Source organism: Mizuhopecten yessoensis, unplaced genomic scaffold (genome assembly GCF_002113885.1).
Source record: "Mizuhopecten yessoensis strain PY_sf001 unplaced genomic scaffold, ASM211388v2 scaffold9847, whole genome shotgun sequence".
NCBI lineage: Eukaryota > Metazoa > Mollusca > Bivalvia > Pectinida > Pectinidae > Mizuhopecten > Mizuhopecten yessoensis.
In genome coordinates, this window is record NW_018408252.1 from 2,033,061 (window position 1) to 2,058,609 (window position 25,549).

At 35.9% G+C, this 25,549-nt stretch overlaps 1 protein-coding gene across 1 annotated transcript in view; it reads right to left on the reverse strand.

Moving 5' to 3' along the window:
• The window catches only part of LOC110458921 (sex peptide receptor-like), a 332,734-nt gene extending 310,463 nt beyond the window's left edge, over positions 1-22,271 (reverse strand). The window contains exon 1 of the mRNA XM_021510899.1: positions 21,914-22,271. The gene's annotated coding sequence lies outside the window, so the exon portion shown is untranslated. The remainder of the gene's footprint in view (positions 1-21,913) is intronic.
• Positions 22,272-25,549: the final 3,278 nt, after the last annotated feature.

Consider the following 25,549-nt stretch of genomic DNA (forward strand, 5'->3'; position numbering starts at 1 on the left):
GAAAATAGAAGGCTTGTTTTTAGAGGGGAGTCACCACTGTCGATATTCCCTCGGGCTGATATCAAAGTACTGGCTGATACAGAGTAGGATATGGACATGGTCATATATTAACCTCTAAACATTCTTTCCCAATTAGAAATGGCAGTATGCATAAATGTCCTTACCGGGACTTAAAAACACAAAAATACATATATTCGTAAACAAAAAAAGACCTATTCACATATCCGATATTTCAGTTAACTGTTCTGATCATTTTCCCCGGAATTCGTTTTAAATAATCAGTTCTCATTAGAGTTTCTAGTACGGATTAAGTGACCGTGATAAGAAAAGCGTTGGCCTGTTTTACTCTAATGCATTGTCGTTATCCGTGGTTATAGGGCCTTTGCAACCAACCAATATCTTTCTCAACTCCCTGGGGAGCATACGGCCGGTGCTGACATTTCGGCGGTCACAGCTAGCATTCAACAATGCTAGCACTGCCCAACCACGTACTTAATTAGAGCTGAGTAGACAGGAACAAGCGGAGTAAAGTATCTTGCTCAAGAGGATACAACACAGTGCCGTGACGGGACTCGAACCCGCAACCCTTCGGTCACGAGCCCGGCGTCCTACCACTAGGCTACCGTGCCTCAATAGTATGAATAACACAGCCATTTTTTCTTTCCTATTCTATCTCTACTTGTAGCTATATTCTTAAACTTTCTTCTTTGTAATACATCTTCTTGGCAACACTTCATGTTTGGCTATCTTGCAGAACATAAGCCAATACTAAGACGTCAACGTGTTCTGTCCTGAGGCCGGGAAATATCAAATCCCTTCAAATGGAAGTCGTTACTCCCTGCTAAACGTTCAGTATTAAGGGCAAGCGCAACATTTGACCGAGTTGAGTAACGTACTTGGTGTCTTCGGCATGGTACATTTCCGGTAGGTAGCACTCGAAAGTCGGCATCATATCCGCGCTATCGCAAGGAGGCAAATACACCAATAAATACATCAGTGTTTCACATATGGAGGCACGTCTTTAAATCACCTTAGCTGTTGATAGGACTCTAAGCAAAATAAACCAAACCAAACCACGAACACGCCACCCTTAGCGGATCCATTACAAACACGGACACTCGTCCTTAAATGATCTTAGCTGTTACAAATTGTAATAGGTCTCTAAACACACTAAACAAAGCAAAACCAAATCGTCAGAGGTCACGCCATAGTGTGGCCTTGGGTGATGCGAAGCTGTAAAATCAAGTGCAAGCGAACTAGACCTGAGCTAAGCTCTCGCAGATATTTGTAAGCATGCAAGACTCACACTTTATTCACTTAAATATAAAAAAAACAAAGCTGGAATGTTTAACAGCAATGCTTTTACAGTATGAATGTGTCTGAAGCGTGGATGGGTCGCAGTTTTGTCGTCCGTGGGTTGAGATCTCGATGAACACACCTGTTAAAGATAACCAGGGCTAAATGATGAATACACAAAAACACTGACTTTGTTTTATTTTGGGAACCCGATGTTTTGAAACTGTCTAATAAACAGAAGTCTTCGCTGCTCTCTGCAATATTTACATGTACACCGACATTAATACGTGGAATACCAAAGCTACATGTAACAAATGACAAAGTAAAGTACGCTTTGATCACGTTAAACATATTGAAACAATAGAAAATGTTCAACGTCGAGCAACAAAGCAGGTACCTGGCCTAAAACTCTTATCCTATACTGTAAGGAGCGATTAGAGAAACTAAAACTACCGACACTAACATATAGAAGATTCCATGGCGACATGATAGAGGTTTATAAAATATTGTCCAGTAAATATTACTATGGAGTATCCAACATATTTAATATCAGGGAATGTTCATCTACTCGTGGACACAACTTTACAAATCGCAGTAAAGATTAAATATCAGAACATTTTCATTTACACAAAGAACTGTTTATATGGATCAATATTCCGTCTAATGTTGTTTAAAAAAAATGAATATTTTAGATGAACTTTTTAAATTTGTTTTTATTTTATTATTATTTATTTCAGAGCTGGATGTAATGGATTGAAAAATCCCAACTTTGTAAGAAAAAATCTATGCATCTATATATTCACCAACTTTGTTAGATAAACGCACTCTATTTTCCCCGTATTTGTGTTCAATATAGAATAGTATAGAATATTAACCATTTCAGTGTTACAATTTATTTAACAGCTATAATCAGCTAAGGACGAGTCGGGGTATTGGTTGTGGAGGAAATTTGGTGAACAACGTTAACACTGCGTTGAATACTTGTATTCGTCGTCATTGTGTTGGAACACTAATTTAATATCAGAGTTTAGTACATTTATTGAATACATGTGTGAAATATACTGGTGTAGCGTCGCCTTTTTGGTTTTTTTTTACATACCTACCGATAAATATATAATAGTATATAGCGTAATTACGATACATTATATAATGTATCTGTGGCACTAACTATATAATAGTATATAGCGTAATTACGATACATTATATAATGTATTTGTGGCACTAACTATATAATAGTATGTAGCGTAATAACGATACATTATATAATGTATCTGTGGCACTAACTATATAATAGTATGTAGCGTAATTACGATACATTATATCATGTATCTGTGACACTAACTATGTAATAGTATATAGCGTAATTACGATACATTATATAATGTATCTGTGGAACTAACTATATAATAGTATATAGCGTAATTACGATACATTATATAATGTATCTTTGGCACTAACTATATCATAGTATATAGCGTAATTACGATACATTATATAATGTATTTGTGGCACTAACTATATAATAGTATTTAGCGTAATAACGATACATTATATAATGTATCTGTGGCACTAACTATTTAATAGTATGTAGCGTGATTACGATACATTATATAATGTATCTGTGGCACTAACCAGCCTTCTTTAGGAACAAATGTCAGTTGAGTACAATTTATAGAAAATCTTAAAATCATTAATCATATCCAAGGCAGAAAAGCAACAAAAGTACATTATACGCCAAAATGCGCCCTGAGGTATGGGATGGAGGGAGGGGAGGATGGTTGAGGGATTAAGAGGGACCAAATAACGTCATGGTACATGTGAGGAAATCCCTGGCAAGTTCTGGCAGATTTTCAATTAAGTCTAGCTGTGATTATTTTTTGTCGTTGTTTGTGCTAAATTTGCCTTAATTGGAATTCGAACGTCTCGTGCGCATGCGCCTGGGACATAAGGGCAATTTGGCGGACTCCAGTCGGAAGAAACTGAATGGGAACAACAAACTGACGCAATATTTATATTTGTTGCTTTCTGATATTTTTATAAAACCTTTTTAACTATGTATTGGGGTGTTATTATGGTGACATGATAGTTTGTTACAACAGTCAATTCAATAAATCAGCGGGATTTCATTCTGCTAAAGCACACCAATTAAGCGTCAAACAGAGCTACTGTAGCTACCATTTCTGACATACGCAAATGGAACTTTATTGAATTATACACAACATCAAATATTAATGATATTATCAACAAAGCAATACCTTCATCTGTCAAATTTAGAATTCATACAATCCAACACAGCGTTATTCTGGAAAATTCATACAATTCAAACATTTCCGGATATTTCATCACCTGACGCGACCGGAATTAGAATTGACATAACAGGCAATTAGTGACTAGCACAATAAAATAGATTGATTTCAAACGCACAAATGATCACTGACTTGACTCATCAATCTCTGATTACTAACTTATGGAATGGATATAGAATTTTGACAGCCGTTGGCCGCGGTGTCGTCAGCAAAGCACAGTCATCAAGACATTTGAATGAACATTTAAATGTTGCTTCGGTATTTTTATTTTTGATTCGAACCTCGGCGTTTTGGAGACGCTTAATGAGCTTGAAGCTGTAGTGTTATGATTGCTATCATTTTTCGTCGGGGAGGAAATTGACTTTCTCACATCCAGACCTTAAAATGTGTGCCAAAGATTTTAGAGATCTAGATTCTTTTGTAACAAGTTCTGTTAACTTAAGGATAAGTTAAAACAAATGTTCAGATGAAAGTATGTTTAGATATGTGCAGAAATATTGGTGTGTATGTGCTCCTTTTTAATTTAAGGACATGCGCATCTCTATATATCTTCATTTGAATTTTAAAAATTATGACAGAAATAAATAGCAATTCAAATTATTTTTCTTTAATGTATTTCAAGCGAACACAGCTTTTTATATATTTGATTTTTGGCAACAATATCATCATAAGGATATATTTCTGATCCCACATAAACATCTCTTTTCAATACTAGAATCATGTAACAATCATTATAACCAATTGAAATCAACATGTTCACTTGGAAACATTTCTATCTATAAGATCAGCCGCGTATGCACGCATATAGAATATCAATAGTTGTATTTAATCCCTTTCATTTGACATGGATTCGACTGTATTAAGACCCTTTATAAAATATGTGTGTGCTTGATATTAGGAGCACCCTATCTAAGTTTGATATCATAATTGTTTTGGTAAATGTTGCCAATGTCTCGAAAATTAAAATCAGGGGTTAATGATCTACTGAGACGGGTCTTTGGAGAAGCATCCAAAGACATGAAAGATATTTCTATTATTTGATTAAAAATATATCGAAGATGAACTTAAGTTCCATTTCAAATGAAAAACAAAACCCACTTAATGTTTTAAATTAGTTGTTCCTTTAGAAAGTCCGTTTATACGTTTAAAAATTTGGTTGGTTGTGGTTTGTTTTACGTCCTATTAACAGCTATGATGATTTTAGAACGTGCCAGCTTTGTTAGTGGAGGAAAACCGGAGTACCCGGAGAAATACTACTGACCTGCGACCAGAACCTGGCGACTGCCTCACGTAGACCTCGAATACGTGACCCAACGTGGTGTAGGGCTAGTCATCGTAGATGGTCAGACGCCTTAACCACTTGGCCACTGCGGTCCCCTTGTTTAAGGATACCTGTCCCATTGTTTTAAAAACACTAAAGAATTCCACTGTAGTTTTATATGTATAAAGTACATCGTAGACGGTCAGGATACCTGTCCCATATGTATAAAAGTAACCTCCCCTTAACTGCGTTCTGTATATATACAGGTACATGTATCTGTAACGGCCTGAACGGACAGGGCTCTGATCAGATAGATCGGTTGGTAAGAAAGGCATTTCAATGATCGGAAGTGAAATAAATAACCTGTGTAATCTGACCAACAAATTGTGTTTCACTGGAGATCGGATAGGACAGGTAAATCTGATCGGTAAGTTATGTCCCACCGATTGTCCCATGTGACAAATTAAATAACTTTTCAGGGTTTTTTTCGGTAACTATTCGGATGAATCAAGACAAGAGGCTTTCAAAAAGAATTCGACCGCTCCACTTAACTGCAAAGATATGAGTTTGTTCAAAAAGTAATGCCAATCTAATCACTGTGGCATCTTAAATATCATTTTAGTGATGTGTTTCTGCTACATTACGGAAAAATAAATCACGGATATTTTCTTAAATATTTAAACTAAACCTTAAACATATAGACATGCTCGACATAAGGAATAAATCATGATTATATTATTTTCTTTTTAATTTCGGCTAGAGAAACAAACATTGTCAAACCCATAACATTAACTTGAAGTTAAGACATTCTTAAATAATAGCGTATCGTTGATTCGACCTTGTAGTGTCGCCAAATTGTTGAAAATTAATCAAACTGATTTCAAAATCTAAGTTTGAATAATTTTCTGACATTTCCTAAGACACGTCAAATATAAATCCCGAAATCGGAATTCCGGATTTGTTTTCTCGTCTATCTGGGAAGCACTCCTATTTTCATTCAGGCTAACTTGAATCTATCTTCTATGTTTTATTTTTTTCTATGGTAGAAGCGTGCTTATTAAACAGGCAGTTAAACTATGACAGCTTGTTTTATTTATCGTTTTCTGCTGAAAAAGACTGCAACTATTTATTATCCCAACCCTTAATCCGAAAGAAATAACAGAAATCATGATATCACCCTCTTACTGCGATGTTGTTACTGACAACGATCACCACTGACAACGGTCACAACTGACAACGATCACCACTTACAACTGTCAAAACTGACAACGGTCAATTCTGACAACGGTCACAACTGACAACGGTCACAACTAACAACGATCAACACTGACAACGATCACCACTGACAACGATCACAACTGACAACAGTCAAACCTAACAACTGTCAAACCTGACAACGGTCAATTCTGCCAATGGTCACAATTGACAACGATCACCACTGACAACAGTCAAAAATAACAACGATCACCACTGACAACGATCACAACTGACAACGGTCACAACTTACCGGGATCAACATTGACAACGATAACCACTGACAACGATCACCACTGACAACGTCACAAGTGACAACGGTCACAACTGACAACGATCACCACTGACAACGTCATAATTTACAACGGTCACAACTTACAACGATCACAGCTGACAACGGTCACAACTGACAACGGTCACAACTGACAACGGTCACCGCTTACAACGGTCACAACTGGCAACGACCACAACTGACAACGATCACCACTGACAACGATCACCACTGACAACGATCACAACTGACAACGATCAACGCTGACAACGGTCACAACTGACAACGATCACAACTAACAACGATCACCACTGACAACGGTCACATCTGACAACGACCACAACTGACAACGATCACAGCTGACAACGGTCACAGCTGACAACGGTCACCGCTGACAACGGTCACAACTGGCAACGATCACAACTGACAACGATCACCACTGATAACGGTCACAACTGACTGCGATCACAACTGACAACGATCACCACTGACAACGTCACAACTGACAACGAGCACTACTGACAACGGTCACAACTGACACCGATCAACGCTGACAACGGTCACAACTGACAACGGTCACCACTGACAACGGTCACCACTGAAAAAGGTCACAACTGACAACGGTCACATCTGACAACGTCACCACTGACAACGTCATAACTGACAACGGTCACAGCTGACAACGATCACCACTGACAACGTCATAACTGACAACGGTCACAGCTGACAACGATCACCACTGACAACGGTCACCACTGAAAAAGGTCACAACTGGCAACGATCACCACTGACAACGGTCACATCTGACAACGATCACCACTGACAACGTCATAACTGACAACGGTCACAGCTGACAACGATCACCACTGACAACGTCATAACTGACAACGGTCACAGCTGACAACGGTCACAACTGACAACGGTCACCGCTGACAACGGTCACAACTGGCAACGACCACAACTGACAACGATCACTTCTGACAACGATCACCACTGACAACGGTCACCACTGACAACGGTCACAACTGGCAACAATCACCACTGACAGCGATCACCACTGACAACGAGCACTACTGACAACGGTCACAACTGACTACGATCGCAACTGACAACGAGCATCACTGACAACGATCACCACTGACAACGATCACAACTGACAACAATCACAACTGACAACGGTCACATCTAAAATGAGACGCCTGCTGTAGCCGATCAGGCGTATTATGTACAGTGATCTTAAAATATCGGAATCGAGAAATTGAAATGAGTAATTTCTATTTTTTGATATAAAGAAATATCAAGAAATCAAATCCGGTAGTTTTAGTAATCAATCATGTTTGTGTTGTAGTTGCCTTTTTGAAGCTTCTGGAAGGTTATACATGTGTATAAGACATCAGGAAGTCAAAGGGTTCAAACTCATTGAAACGCTGTTCATTCTACTTGGTTGTTATTGGTATTTCTTCAATCGAAAAAACGGCTTTGATTTCAAGCGGATTCAAAAATGAATTAATTCAAATGAAAAAATGTTCGATCTCATACGAAAACTGTAAGAGATCCAACCGCGACCTAACAACTCTGAAATATAACGATAAATGCATAATACGAGAACCCCGTGCCCTGGGGCTCTAGCAATCACTCTCCATAACAATTTCCTGGCAAGAACTTTTTACCGTTCAGCTCCCTGGTAATGCTTAATACCACTTCCTGTGGGGTTTCCAATTTCCATAATGAGAATAAGGTATTAAGACTGTGGGTGTGATAGTAAAATAATGAATTAAGTGAGAGAGCTAACCGCCGGTCATACTCCGACCATTTTTCATCGCGTACCAGTTGCGGGCAGTGCTTACAGAGCCGTCTAAAGTATGGTTATCTTCGTAATTTCTATGAAACAAATTGATTTATTTCGACGACGACGAAGATGACAGACGCGCAAACATATATGGATAACGTAGATACAAAAGGAAGTTGGAAAACAGAAATCATTGAAACGAGGATACATATCTCAATCGTAATGGCGTCTCTGCAATTTTCCCACCTGAGCAGACGACAAAAACGAAAGAACCTGATTCTATAGGAAATCGGAGGAAAAATGATTGTTTAAAGTTTTAACCATCTTCAAAAAATACTGTTATGGTACAAATCTGATTTCATAATTTAAAGGGCTCAAAATTCAACACCACAGATAGTCATTCTTTAGTTTGGAAGACATTTCCCGTGACGCATTGGAGTATTCGAAATCGTCTTATGCATCGCCGATTCTTCATTAGATATATTTTTTTCTAGAGTTGAACCCTCTATCAACAATCAATATGCTCTAGGCAGATGTGTTGGATGTTCGTTATCTTAAAGTATTCGGCCACGAACGCGCCCATTTATCTTTACATGAACCCATCGGTAGTATTGTTATTTTCTATCGTTAGTCAATTTAAAGGAAATAAAATGAATGAACTTATTTTTACATTCCATAACTCTTAGCTTAGAGCATCACTTACAAATTGACGGAATATGTTCCTTACAGAAGGGATTGTCAATTACTGTCTGTTGAAAACACTTGAGATTTCAGATAAAATGTATATCACGTGACGGGAAATGACGTAATGTCTAGGGTAGCTGACTGTAAATCTACTACCTTTGGTAATCAACGAAACAATAGGATTACGGCATGTCAGGTAATCTGTTTGATAAGTAATAAGAAAGCAATTATAAATTCAAAACGCCAAAAAGACAAAATTCAACTTGAATATTTTAAATAAAGGTAAAACGTTCGAAATTTAACACTAAGGTATTCAGGTTTTGAGTGATCCTCAATAAGGTTGTGTTTTAAGTTCCTTGAATTGGAAGACCAACTGCATGTAGATACATATACCAACTAGGAAGTATAAAACCCCCAGAATAATTGACTTCAGTATTATAATAAATACAAGTAAGTGTTTCTAATGAGAACACGCTTTAACATAAGAAACAAAAAAAATCTGTCATAGAACTGTTAATATTTTGGACAGTCTACCAGTTACGATAACCTCATCAAGAACTGTTAAATCATTGAATCTTGTCTCGACCATCACTGGAGAAACCAACCGATACGCTATAATCATAGAGAACCAATTCTACTCCACCTGTAGTTAAACACATTGATTGAATATTTATTTCAAGATTAAGAACACACGTAATGACTTTAATTGGCAATACTTACATTTAATATACATCCATATATATTACATGTCATTTAAAATCCCTCTGGGGTGATATGCCCACGATTATGTCAATATTATTTTATTATTATATGGGTTTTTTTTAATCGTACAGAGCTGACAGCAGAGGATTTCCAAGTTCTACAGTCAGAATAAAATATGTGTATCTGTGATCTAATTTATAACTTACAAGACCTTACGCAATTTTGTCACGTCGATACTGGTCCAATAGCTATAGAGGTAATATTAATAATAATAATACACACTATTTATATAGCGCCCTATATAATTTGTAAAATTACTCTAAAGCGCTTTACAACATATGGATAATAGTATTAGTTATAATTGTGAAACAAAAACAAAGGCTTTACAATCACTTTTATATATTAAGCAAGCAGATAATCATCGCAATGTGCACATAAATGAATAAATACAGGGTGGTATTTACAATGAGCCTAAAATGCAGACGTGACCAGGTGAGTTTTAATGACCTTTTTTAATTTGGCCAGGGTATTTGACTTTCTAATAGCAGATGGTAAGCTATTTTACACTGTTGCCGAAACCTCCCAAAGCACCGGTTTCCAGAGGTACGTTTCTGCATGGTCTTTGCTTCATCCATCTATGCAGATATTGTTTGCATGCACTTTGATAATCATATATTTGTATTGACAATCACATTTTTTCGAGGGAGAAGGTATTGTTAATATCATTATCCGTGAAGTAGGATGAAAAAGTTGCATTAAAGTCTAAACGTTTAGCATTAAAGGATATAGCAACAACTGATTCACCCGTTGTCAGTATAATGTGACCAGATGGAACGCTGTGCTGGGTGCCTTCGGCATGGTTTTTCAGTGAGGTAGCACTCTAAAGTTGGCATCAGATCCGCGCTATCATAAGGAGGCTAATACACCTACATACTCTGTCTCCGGCACACATACACACATGCAAGCTCGTACACAACAGACATGGAGGCACGTCCTTAAATGACATCAGCTGTTAATAGTACGTTAAACAAACAAACCTAAACCTTAACCTCGCGACGTATATTTTCCTTTCAGAAATGATGGATCAAAGCTATTTTCATGTCAGAAAAAATAGTTTTTAAATCGCATTTACGGTTGTTGGCAGCACAGGGACCTGAGAATTTGTTACAGCTATATTTGGACCTAAACTAAGGTGTTCAGAGTAATTTTCCATGTTTTAGGAGTTTAGATCGACTTTCGGTAAAAATGACACCCCTATGATCATATAGAGGAGTTGATCATTGGGAGTGTCATTTTTACCGAAAGTCGATCTAATATGATCATTGGGGTGTCATTTCTACCGAAAGTCGATCTAAACCCCTAAAACATGTAAAATTACGCTGAACACCTTGGTTTAGGTCCAAATAAAAGCTGTAACAAATTATCAGGTCCCTGTGGTTGGTAGTGGTACAAGGATCCTCAAATCTCTAATTATATAATTACATCTTGTTTTAATTTGACCGACTAATGAATCGCGAGGTATTCGAATTTGACATCAATATTCCTCGATAATATTGAACTCGTTAAATTTATCAAATTTTCAAAAAAAAAAAAATTGTGATATTTTTATGTCATTAATGTAAAAAATAATTTGAACAAAACTCTAATGCAAAGTGATATTGCAATTTAACACAATTCAAATGAAACATTTCGTTCAAGACGCATCTTAATCTTTAATTGACAAAATCATTTCAAAATGTCTTATCCAATTAATAGCATGTCTGGGGAAAAGAAGCACACTTTATTGAATCAGAAAATCCATTCTTAAAGTTAAATTTACATTATTCGAGTGAAGCAGGATGGGGATTAAATTAATAGCTATGCCTTTTTGCGCGATAGATGACATTATTTCTCGCTTAAAGAGAACATCGAACTGTTGTTCAGTGAGAAGTACGATTGTACAAATCTTTTTGATATTGGTGAAATTTAAACCGCACTATCACATGTACATTTTCATGGCAAAGGCGACTTTAAGCATCATCTTAATATTTGGTTGCGTAAAGAAAAACACGTGTTCAATGCAGATAAATCTAAATGAGATTGAATTATAGGGTTCTGGTGAATTTAATTTATATTAACACGAACGAATGTGATTTTATAATGATATTTGAAAAAGTGGGAAACGAAATCCATAACATTTTTATGCATTAATCGCGTGTGTTTTTTAAATATCAATATCCCATTGAAAACGTAAATTGTTGTTATGGCCAAGTGGTTAAGGCGTCTTACATTCTGCTACCACTAGTTCTAGTCCTACACCACTGGGTCCCGGGTTCGAGACCTACGTGGGGCAGTCGCCAGGAACTGGCCGTAGGTCGGTAGTTGTTCTCCGGGAACTCCAGCTTTCCTCCACCACCAAAACCGGGCACGTCCTTAAATGACCCTAGCTGTTAATAGGGTGGCAAACAGAAACAAACCAAACCAAATCACATGACCCTGACTGTTGTGAGGATATCAAAAACCGTGTAGCGGCACTATGAAACCTGGTTAAATTGCCACATTTCATCGTTATATATCGCCATTACAAAGGAGTGTTTGCCAATATATCAAGGGAGATAAACTAAGGAATTGCTTGGAAATATGGAAATGGGATTAAAGGTACAATTCAAGCGAAATGAAAAATGAAAACAAACAAAGTTTGGTATTGTATTAGTAGCATGTCTAATTACATTCTTGTAAAATTAATAAACCCTCTTTTTCAGCAAACGTGGCTGGAATGTGAGGTCGATTGCAATGCCAACCTGTCTGCAACCACTTGATGAATGGTAGAACCACCATTTTAGTGGTTGCTGAACTAGCAACGCTCGACTTGGCACTGCAAGTACATGTACAAAGGCCAATGATAAAATTTAATAGCATAGAAAAATGTACCTACTTCGCTCTGCCTTAATTGCCTCTTCTGGTTTCTGCTATTCTATTGGTATTTCGTTTTAACACTTTGATTCACTGATTAATGCTACAAATTACTTTCATGTTGAAAGAGGTTAACTCTCTCAGGAACACACAAAACAGCGTTAACATTTTGTATATAAGTTCACGTGTCCCCTTGATGTCAAAGTACCTTAAAGGGTACCGAATAGGCGTGATCTGAAGTATCGTTCCGGGTTGTTGTTTTTCTTATTAGACTGTGTTTTCCCCTAATGTTTAGGCAAGTATCGGAACACTCGATTAACAAGCCTGGATTAAGAGGTTGCTGGAAAGGCCAAGCTGTCTCCAAAAACACTGCACGGGAGGACAACCGTACATGTATTAAAATGACTGTAGCACACGTAGCAGGGTTTGATTTAGCATTATCAAACCCTATCAATTCAAATCATTTATTGACTTTAGGCCTTACGCCTTATCAGTAATCAATGCATATTGTACGCCCTATCAGTAATCAATGCATATAACACAATGTAAAACACAGAGACAGCACAGCAAACAACACGATGTGGAGCATGAGTTATATAATTTAGGTTTGCAGCTTATTTGCTTCAAAAAGAAATTTCCAAGAAAGCGTATTTGCTTCGTATCATTAAAACACACTAATTCTAAATTTGAGCATAGATGTTTTCTTTCCATTTTTATTTATCGCCAAACCCCTTTATAATGCCAACATTTCTCTGATCAAATGGTGACAGTATAACGACGTTTGACTGAAATAACTTCTAGGCCAGAGGAATGATACCTGTCTTCGACCCCAGTATTCGGATTACAAATAGTACAGTATCTTCGATCTCTAACGATATTTTAATATCTAGTCGTTTAAATTGCTAGATAATGTGCAAAAATTATATTGTACGTTTTTGTGATTTGCGTTTGGTGTTTTTTGGGGTTTTTTTTACAATGCACAATCAATAGTGCACTTTTGTAACTTTGCAACCGGTGAGTTGAGAGACAAAGAATTTTGAACTTGAACATTACAAGTACTTAATCAACAACAACTTTTAACGAAAACATTATAAACTGATGTATTCAAGTTGTCCCGCCTACATCGGGCCTACATGTACTTTCAGTTAAACTTCGTTGTACTGCCACCATTTGGTCAGAGAAATGTTGGCACTATATAGGGATTAGGCGATAAATTGAGGGTAATGTACAAAACAAATCTAAGAAAACAAGAAAAAGGGACGTTGAAATATGTTGGCTGTAAGCGAGCTGGCAAATGAAACGAGGGGCATTAAATCGAGGTTTTAATTTATACAAACGAAGAGCATTATATCGAGGTTTTAATTCATATAAACGAAGAGCATTATATCGAGGTTTTACTTTATATAAACGAAGAGCATTATATCGATGTTTTACTTTATATAAACGAAGAGCATTATATCCAGGTTTTACTGTACTTGTACTTTATCAGTTGGCATTTTTTATTAACCTTTCGATAAACTAATTGCTGTTGCAAGTGCACATCAAAGCGAAGTATTATTGTAGCAACAGGATACAAAAGTACCTCTGTCGTGTACACACGTGACATTACTAACGTTTTAATAAAGTGTAAAGGTCCCTATAACGTCAAAGTGCTCAAAATGGATCATAAGTAACACGATTCTTAAAATCATTCCGGAATGATTACTCTTCCTTCGAATAACATGGACACCCGATAACATTGGATATAACATTGAATACAAGAAAATGTACTTCTAAGTTTGTTATTACATGATACAGAATATTTTCTTTAAGATTAGTATTAAAGGAGAGAAAAAAATTATACAACCCAAGAGTGATAACTTATACATTTGTATATCAATTTCATATATGCTATGAAAATACAAGGGTAGTTTAATGGTTATTAATCAAATAAAAATACGCTTCTTTTTGTTTTTTGTAAAAAGGTCGTCAAAATGTCAATTTAGATTGGAGTTGTCAATTCTTAATATTACTGTTTGAAACATCACATCAGCCAATTGACTACAAGCACGTGTCTATAGCTTACCTTATCTTAGTCCTAAAAAAATCTGACTTCTAAAATTAATCATCAATTTCACCTAGGTTTCATAACTTATGTAAGTTGGGTGGTCGGGTGGTGCAGTGGATAGCGCACTTGTCGTTCACTAAGGCGGTCGGGGTTCGATTCCCCGATCAGACGTAAAAAGGTATGGGGTCACCTGCCAGACCACCTGGGTTGTCTCCGTTTACTCCGGTTTCCTCCCACATAAAGACCCCTCGCGTGCTAACATCCGGGCCAAAAAGAATGATTCATATAAGTTGAAATCACTTGTTTCATAATTGTTGTAAAATAGATAAAGTTTATATTTAAGTTACGTTATCTCCCCTCTCGTTGTATGCTGTACCACCTTCCACTTTTAATTGGTTTTAAAATATAACATGTTGTAAATTTACAATATGCCCCAGCTAACATTGGGGTGAGGTCAAGTATGTAATTTTCTGAATTCATGTCTTGTTAATAGATTCTGTTGTCAGTTCCTTTGGAGAAATTAGCATACACAATGTAGCCTAATCGATTTGACGATTCGCTTGTCATTTCGTACATTCTTAAAAAATAAAATATCTACATACTGTACAAATCATTGAAACGTCACACAAAAACTTGTATGAAATATATATTTACCAACCGAAGAAATATTTCGAAATTAATTGTTTGAGGTACGTATTTCAAAAAAATGTAAAAAAAAAATGTAAAAAAAAAAATGTAAAAAACAAAAAATGTAAAAAAAAACAAAAAAAGTTAAATGCTAACAAAACACACAGCAAGATCTTCGCACATTTGAGAAAAAATCCTAGATACATCTTACAAGTAACTGTATCTTCATAATGGACTATGTTGACACTTGCAGAACAAGCCAGTTATTACATGTAATGAGCGCCACGGTGTTTTGTCTAAGCTAAGCATTTCCAGAACTGAAATAATAAAAGCTTTGTTAGGTTGAAAACAAACAATATTTTAACTTCTTTAATATTTAAACCATAAATCTGAAACTAAGTGCAATGTGCGCATAAGAAGTAATGACGTTCATGAGTGTAAAATTAAATTAATTTTTCTTCGAGAATTACAATGAAGAAAACGACACGTTTATGTGCATTCTTCGTTGTTGAATAATCTGTTACATACATGCAGGTGTTTGTTCATCATAATTAAGCTAAGTGGTCCCTCCACTTTATGTATAATTTGATTACGACTGATGCTAACGCGAGGCAGGTACTTGAGTGCGCGAAGGGGGACTCTCTTCGCTGCTATATCATGATATTTCACGCTCACATATGTAACTTACCCCACATATATAATCCAACAGGCCGCACAAATGAATATATGTCTTGCAATGTTACTTTTGGTTTCTTAGTTGTTGATGGTTTTGCGTCTTTGCAACAGTTTAGGTTATTTGAAACCAATGTGTCAACAGATACACTGTAGCAGGGCCTATGTGGGAACGCTTTGAAGTGTTAGTGCAGTGGAATGCATTAAGGATCCCTGACCCAGATAGCTCAATTGGTGAGAGCGATGGTATAACAATCTGAAGTCAATGGTTCCCGGTCTGGCCGCGCTGAACTTTTAGACTTTTAGAACTGTTGTTGGTTTATGTTTTGTTTATTTCATATCTATTATTTCTCAGAAAAATCCCGAAATGTATTGTTTTCCATTCAAAAAGGATTTATCAAAGCGATAGTCATGTGAAATAGTTTCCAACGCTTGGTTAAAGTATTTTGCCAGTGGTACGAGGACCCTTAACCCGCAGTCATGAAATCGTTATCATGCTCAAGCTTGAATTCTGCGACACAGGCAAACAAACGTTTGTAAAAAATTGAAAACAGTATTCTGCTTTAAGTCTTCCCCTAAATTTTCCAATTCTTCTAAATCGTCACAAACTGACATAGTTTTTGATAATTTATCATCGGAACATTAATATTTACATGGGTTTGAGCACAAAAGCTATGTTTGAGCATGAACACGGTTTTATGAATACGGGTCCTTGGACAGAAAAGCATGGTATATCACCAGTAAATATTAAATACATTCGATGGACTATCCATAAATGATCAGAGAGGCCGCCAAAAAAAAGTGGTAAATAGAAAAAAGTAGAAAAGATAAAGGCCCTTAATGTTGCATTTGTGGAAGCAGATATTTAATGTCTCCACGTTGTCCTCCTAAAACAGGACAGGTTCCCATATAAGTCAGCTCTGATGATCATGCAGTGGGATAAAGCAGGCAGTTCATTTTTATAATGTCCAAAACATAAATCAGACCTAATTTGATGACTCCAGCTCCTCCATTAGGCCACGCATGCAACCAAGAAAATGGTCAATAAATATTATCTCTAAAATAAATTGTGACCGTATTGTACACACGCAGGCATACACACATAGGGAGATATTAGCCAGGTGACATAGGACTAGTAGTTAGCGCCTGATAAGGCAGCTCCTGCGAATTCCTCAATATTGTATTGATTACTATATATGCTAATTGTATTGACTGTATACAATTATATATCTATGTACTGTAAAGCACTTTAGAGTGGCTTATGTAAGCTAGATAGTACGCTATATCAAATGCTGTATATTATTATTACTATTATTATTATTATTGTAACGTAAGATGCAAACACGTTATTATTTAAGCGTCTATAGCTTAAACATATGTGTGTGGGTGTATTCTGGAGTTTTGATAGGTGTTTTGCTATTTATGAGCTCGTATTTCTAACAAGCCCTTTATGCATGTACAGACACAACATATATCAGAAAACGTAATACACAACACAGACTAATCTATAATCAACCCCAAGCAGGTGGAGCTGATCAGTCACAAGTCTTTTAAATGAGACAACCACATCCTGACGTCGGCGGAGATCGAAGCTACGGCCTTTTGGCAAAGAGGCTGATCCACTACCAACTGTGCCATTGCGAAATCATTCGAGTTTTGTAGACAAATGGATACAAAGCATATGGAACTAGTTTTGTATATATACTGCAACGATTATTTGCTTCTTGACCAAAAACATAACGTTTAGGTACACGAAGCCGCATCGCCTTCAAACAGTGTAGAAGCGAACTAATTATATAGACATGTGTTATGTTGTATTGTAAATTATTACAAACATCCGGGCACACTGATATAGTAGTTAAATGTACACTAAACCACCGCTGGATGGCCAACCAAACACATGTTCTAGCGCTCAGACCAAAGTACACCAAATGGTTTCTTGGTACCTACGCTAAACTGGAGTACATCGATAAAGAGTGTTATGTGTCGAAGCAGTCATTCCACACCTCGTATTGAGCATGGGTGTCAGAACACGAAAGAAATATTTCCAGAAAGGCATATACGAGAAATGTTGTGTAAACAGTATTCGTAACTGTCATTAAGGTGATTACTGCAGTTACGTCACAAAATGGATGACGCTAAGAATTCCAATTCTAATTATATTTGTTTAACATTGAAGAAAACCGTATGAATACAAAGGCGACAAGCTGAGTTGTGTAAGAGTTTTATTTTACACAAACAATAATTCACATAATGATTATTATAGTGATTGCACTTCTGGTGCACACTCTTCTTGAGCCCATGTATTCACTTCCGGTTTATTGTATTGGGTCATGATGTATATTTTTATTTCTTTGATTTGCTGTCTCCTTAGTCAACGTTTTATCTTTTATTCTGTCGTATCGACAATGAAAATTCATTGATTTTGTGCTGACGCGATAAAGTATGTATTGCTTTCCTCTTGCTAACAAACCTCTGCGGTCATCTAAACAACCGTTGCATATTCTATTTAGGATTAAATACAGTTTCAAATGCATGTGATAAATTGCATTAAGTCAGTCATCAATTCAAATGAACGATTTTTCATGCGATATTATTGTTTTAGGAAGTAGGGGTCACCCAGTTACCCTCATATCAAGCCATCCTTTATTATATTAAAACCATACACGACCTTATTGTGCTGATTATATTTGTAACCATTGGGGAAAACACATATCTGTTTATCCAGTTAAGATAAGTCAAAACATATCCATCATCCCGATAAAATTCGCTTGTGTTCTAATCAGAAACGTACATCAGAATACTGAGTACAAATGTAACAGTGGTGAAAAAATAACAAGTCAGAGGCGTCTGGTGATCACATAACCCTTGTCTCGGCGCTAACAGGCCGCTATACCAAATAGCTGTACATTATTGGCGTCGCCGTATTGACAGGAGTTTATATATGTAGACTGGCATAACATGGATTTCATGAGGTCGAAATAGATTCGTTTGTAACGATTTCGCATAAAAAGACACGTGCAAAGAATGAGATAACTAGAAGTGATTATAATAAGACAGCTGTCTTGATATATTTTACGTGAAAGGCCTCTGTTAGCCTGCACGATCGGGATGCAAAAGTTTTCAATTATTCCGAAGTCTTTCCTGTTATTCCGGAGCAAACTATTCACGCTATGTATACTTCTACCGGGTCCAATATCAAAACTGCCTCAAATCATGAATTCAAAAAAATGACTAACACATGACTTACCATTAAATATGAAGTTAATTCACTTTGATAATATATTTTGCATCTTATATAAGATAACCAATTGTGACGTTGATCATAACAAATTCATGGTAAAATAAAAATGAAAATTGAAAAAATGAAAGAAATTGAGGAATTTTCGTTTTCAGACACAAATGGTGCAGGCGAGTAGCTGCCTTTACGCTGGTACAGGATGATGGTGATAACAATATTAATCTAATGACACTTATCCGAATCTAAGTAGCGTTGGGATCATTGGTTCCATTCTGAATGTGCGGATGGCACAGGTATAAAATACAAAGACATGTACGACAGAGGGACCTACTGTGAAATCATATACTTTCGCGGGGCACAAGTTTCGTGGTTTCCCGAAAATAAACACACTTCATGGGTACATGAATTCGGGGATTACGTGTACCATCTCATATTTGCTTTATGTCAAACTTGTAATCACTTCGTAGACCTATGGATTCATATATGATGATCACCCACGAAATCAACGAAGTTAAAAAGACCACGAAAATTAGTGATTTCACAGTATTTAATTATGGGTCAGACTCCGCTTGTATGCTGGTCAGCATCTTTATGACAAATTCATATAATATATGGCTGAGAGAGTATGCAAAATATTTTCTCCAGAAGTTGTAGTCTGAAGGAGACTAAATGCACCTTTAATGGTTGCTGTCGTAATCTCATTAGAAAATATTGAAATTATAATGCTATATAAACATCTTGATTGTGCTCATTACACAGGCAAATTTGCTTGATGTTAAACTCTGGTAAATTTCTGATCACATTCAAATTGAAAACAACAAAAAAGTTTATTTCAAGGAAAAAATTGATGTTAAGTTGACCTGAAATTGACCTGAATTTGACATGAAAAATTCTTAGGTGTCAATTTAGGGTCAAATTAAGGTCGATTGCGGGTCGAATTCAGTCAATATTTGCCAGCATTGTGATTTTTCAGGTCAAATTCGGGTCAATTTCAGGTTAGAATTTTTTCAGGTGAAATTGATATCAAGAATGTTTTTCTGTGTTGGTTTCTTTTAGTTTCATAGTCGCTACAGTACCCCGTTTCTATCAATAAGAATGCGACATCACATAAACTTGACCCATATTTACATGCCGGGTGTCTTCAATAAAGCAGAAGACGATTAACCTTTCGGAACACCTGGTCCAATGATCTTTTTACTATTTCCACTGCTCTCTTTGTTCATATGTTCAATTGCTTCATCGATTTTTATTTCGAATAACCGTTAAGTTTTCATTCCAATTGTATCTAATGTTATCAGATAATATACAATGTGTATTTGAAAATCAATACGAGAAATACAAAGTCAGAAGGCTCCTATATTTTACAAATATTTAAAGCAATAACTTTGAAATTATTCTTCAATACATCATTAAGGCAAAGACACACGGACAGACGAGACCTTGTTTATGCAGGTTTCCAGACTAGATAGATATGATTTATATATGTCAGGAGCAAATGTCAGCGTAAACCTATCAAAACATTATATATACATTCAAGACAGCTGTTCTTAAATAGGCGCTATCATTTTGAGATATTCTTCAGATGACATATCTTAGCAAATTGTCTTTTTAGGCAGGTGGTCACTGACGCAGTTTTTATTAGAAAATTAACATATGAGATATTCGATAATATTTCTTTGGTAGCTGCAAGCAACATTTAAGATATTACATATTCTTAAGATGCAAGTTACTGGCAATTAGTCGTTGTAGGCAGGTGACAGACAGATCGTTTAAAATATAAAACATCTAGGATTTTTGTTTAGATGATAGTTTTAAGCAGGTGGTCTTTGTTGGCAGGTGGTCTGTATATCAAGTAATTATTAAATAGAAAACAATTTTAACAGCATAACATTTTCTCAAGTTTACAGTTATTGGCAGTTGGTCTTTGAAGACAGGTGATGTTTATAGACAGCCTCTACGAAATCATAAAAACTATGCAATTGTATTTATATGACAGTTATACGCAGTAAGTCTTTGTAGACAGGTGTTTTTATAGCAGCTTTTCATTTAATAGAAAACAGTATTTAAGATAGTACGTATTCTAAAGTTCAAAGTTATTTACAGTTGGTCTTTGTAGGCAGGGTTTTTATTTCATTTAGTAGTAAACAATCTTTAAAATATTCTATAACTTAAGATGGTAGCTATGGGCAGTTGATTTGTGTAGACATGTGTCTTTATATGAATGGACACTAGATTAATGTTCTTTATAAGCAGGATGTCTTTATACACATGTGGTCGTTTTATAAAGTGTGCTGTTGATTTGAAAATACTTAAGGAGTGTTCTTCAGATCATAGTCACAATCAGATTGTCTATGGAGAGATATCACTTGAAGTGCTGTACCGCTGATATCTTGGCGGAATAGAAGTTATTCAAATAAAATATCTTTGATAAAACGTCTTCGTTATTTTGTATCAACTAGATGTTAATACAAGACTCCTAAAGGCTAAATATTTTCTTAAAAGCACATTTACTTAAGATACCATCTCCTATTAATCACTTCGGTGGCGGTGGTTGAAGAAAGATATTTCATAGATAAAATTAATTCGTCATTACAGTACGTACGTGATGAACTAGCAAAAATATAACAGACATCTCGAGTGTGTGAAATCAAACACTACGTACATTTTACACAAAATTGACCAAAATATAATTTTCGTATAAAACACGCATAAATATCGATCTGAAGAAATTCAAATGCTAATTAGTTATACTGATTGGCCATCAGATTTTTGTCTACAGCCAATCACATGTAGAGGATCTGTCATATATCATTTGTGATTAATCATAATACAAATGAATAATGTACTATACTGTTTTCTACGAGTACTTACCTTACTAATCGAAGATCCAATATTGATTACGGATGAAAGTGACACACGATGTGATATAGCAATACTAAAATATATTACATGTTGTCAGTATCTTGGTCACTTGCTATTCATATCATCATTCTGTTCATTATCCCATCCACATGAAGCTCACGATCTTTCCATTTTTTTGTTGTGTAGACATCCCCTGATGTCGACGTCGGTTTGGAGATGCTAGGACAACTGTGGTAAGATTAACCGCGGGCAAGTCGTGAAAGCTAATACCAAGAGCTAATTTCTCCTTCATTTATCATTTCCGTAATGTGTGATGACTATGGACGAACCGTCATTATTTTCCCGCTGAAATCTCCTTCGTGCAGCCTCTGTATCTTCCTGCAATATGTATTATATAAATCAGTTCCCCAAGACAGAATATATATATAAATGTATATATATATAAATCAGTTTGTCACCACATCACATAAATAAGTGCTAACGTCAGTCAGTATATTCCTTTAGAGTTGTTATGACGAGTAAGATGGGAAGATGATAAGGTGTTTGGACTGGAATGCGAGAAAACATGATTGCGAATTCGGCAGGAGAATTAGGATCTGTTAGAGGCTTAGCGTTAACTAAAACGTTAGAGCCCGCCTAAGTGTGCAGGAAAACGTCAGAACGTTATCGTTGGGAAACAGACACGAACATGCTGAAATGCCTCCCATTACCTATCGAAAGACACTAAGTATCTTTCGGGATCTTTTTGGGCAAAGCTCACACTTTTAACGCTGTTTAACATTTTAAAAGACGTTACAATGTATCAAGCATTAGGGTCTAAAACTAATGCCAATTCATCAGGTCCAACGCCAAAAAAACACATGCTAACAATCAAGGTTCTATTCTGAAGTAACTACAGGGAGAAAAGATGGAAACTATTTGCCTAATTAGCTTTTTGACATTCAAACAGGTTGCGTTGCCATATATTCAATAAATATGCTGAAAGATATGGATGAGCAATAAGTATTTAAGTAACTGGATGCACCGAAAGTTAATGACAGCGCACTAAGCGACATTTTCGTGATGATTTGAATGCTCCAATTGGTAGATAAATGATTCATTCTATAACAAATGCTGAAACGTTTCTACATAAATACTTGTGAAATGTTATTCTTGCGATTTAGCGTGAAAATCTACAAAGGTAACATTTGTTTCTGTGTTTAGTATGTTGTTGGTACGTACACGCGTATAAGTGTAGTCTTGAAAGGAGATTGATTGCATACACGTGTCGTGTACGTGAATACAAAAGTATGGTCATCTTACTTTTTTTTTTTTAAGCAGAACAAAAATATAATGAAGTACTTTCTAAACAAAACCGGAAATTAAAATTGGCACGAAAAGACAACGACCGGGACGTGGATACACAGAAAACGCGAAAACATTTATTCCCGAAAAAATGTGGACAAACGATATGAGAAAAAGAAAGACTTCAAGATTCTCCTACTGAGGAGTAAGCTGCATGAAGTTCCTGCGGGGTCAGCGTTGTTGGAACAAAGCATCGCCCCATTAAGGTATATCTTGTCAAATAGGCTTATCTTCAGTATTTACCGTTGCATTAAATGTCTTAATGAACTCCTTAATTTCATTTACTTGTAGCACAATTTGTATTCTGTTACCTACAGATTCAAAACTTCAAAGATTTGAAGAGTTTGTTAAACAAAAATAAGTTCAACACAAGATTATGTTTTTCGCTGGTAAAAAAACCATATAACGTTCTTTATCATTGTTTAAGTTGTTAGCTTCGATTTTTAAGACAGTTAAACTTACTCATGTAAACTCTATTTATAAAGCATTGATATCACTTTTACGCTGAATGAATAATATTGTGATTATTATCGTTGACTTTTTCTGTTGTATGATTTTCAACTTAAAATTTCATCGCATTAACGTAATGATTTATCGAAGAACTTATTTAACAAAACATTGTAGAGTATCGACTCGATAATAACGCCTTATTGTCGGCATTGTCTTCCAAACTATGTAACAGCGATGTATATATACGTAAGAGCAAATTAAAAGCTTATCTGCGCTGCCTTCGACGCGTGTTGCTATCCCCTTATAATCGTTTATTGCCTTCAATTGAGTAAGTTTTCAGTTAAACCTACTAAGCATGACACAAAATCACGAACGTTTTACGGCACAATCAGCTTGATTATGAATGGTATATTAAAATACACGAACACCAAGGCATTTTGTTCTGTTGACGGAAATGGGATGAACACTATATTCTGTAATTAGATAATCGTCAGGAAGACTAAATATACTTGGAAAGAAATAGAATTTGACATATTACAACCACAAAGAATGTGCATTTTTTATTCATATGACCAATATTAGAATGCGGGATTTGGTCTGAGACAACATCATCACTGCTCTGTCCAAAATGTTAGAAAGTTTTCAACTAGAAACAGCACGTATATAGTTACTGGTGGGAACTAACTCGTGATATTTTTGACTTATGCCAGGAAACTGGCTAGGAACACTTCAAAAGCTGAAGTGTTAAGACAAAACAATACAGATCCATGTGCACTGCATGACCCCAACATAGCAGAGTCTTGTTGACCTCGAAACAAACCAACATTTCCTTGAATATTGTCGCAATTACGAAACTACAAGGCGAAGATAAGGTGACCGCGTTTTTATCAATTTTCTACCCATGTATTGTTTTATAAAGAATGCAGCCTCTCGACAGCTCATAATGAAGAAATATCCCAGAGTGTTCAACATTGTCAGGACGAATCGTTTTATTAAAGTCATCCAAATATTTATATGAAGAAATAAAAAGAAATATTAAAGAGTAAATATAATTACATATCCTTCAGATCCATGTACACTGCATGACCCCAACATAGCAGATTGACATTATACAATAAGCAATCTCAGCAATTCACGATTATAGAAAAAGAATCCTTAATAATATTCGACAAGCACGTTTTAAAATAAGAGCATGTCAGTAGCCGTTTCTCCCAACACGCATTAATTCATAAAACTAGTTGTCAGAAACTATAAAAATTGACTCGTTTATCACCCAAACGTAAGGACTATTTATAAGAAATGTTGTTGCCCTTCGTCCTTACTACAATTACGGTTCCAATATTTGACAGATCCGACAGATCTGATCCTCCATGCCAGGCTACGCACGGAATGTATTTCTTTGATTTATCTAGATAGTCCTATCCGTTCTTGTCTTGTTGACCTCGAAACAAACCAACATTTCCTTGAATATTGTCGAAATTACGAAACTACCAGGCGAAGATACGGTGACCGCGTTTTTATCAATTTTCTACCCATGTATTGTTTTATAGAGAATGCAGCCTCTCGACAGCTCATAATGAAGAAATATCCCAGAGTGTTCAACATTGTCGGGACGAATCGTTTTAGTAAAGTCATCCAAATATCTATATGAAGAAATAAAAAGAAATATTAAAGAGTAAATATAATTACATATCCTTCGGAAATGATTTAATGATTACTTCCGATTTCATGGAGTATTTACATATATTTTTTACTTGTTCTCTTCAATCATATTTTTCATTTGTTTATACGTACCCATACCCATACTACTCTGTTAATAAGACGAGAATGATTTATATAAGTACATGTTAT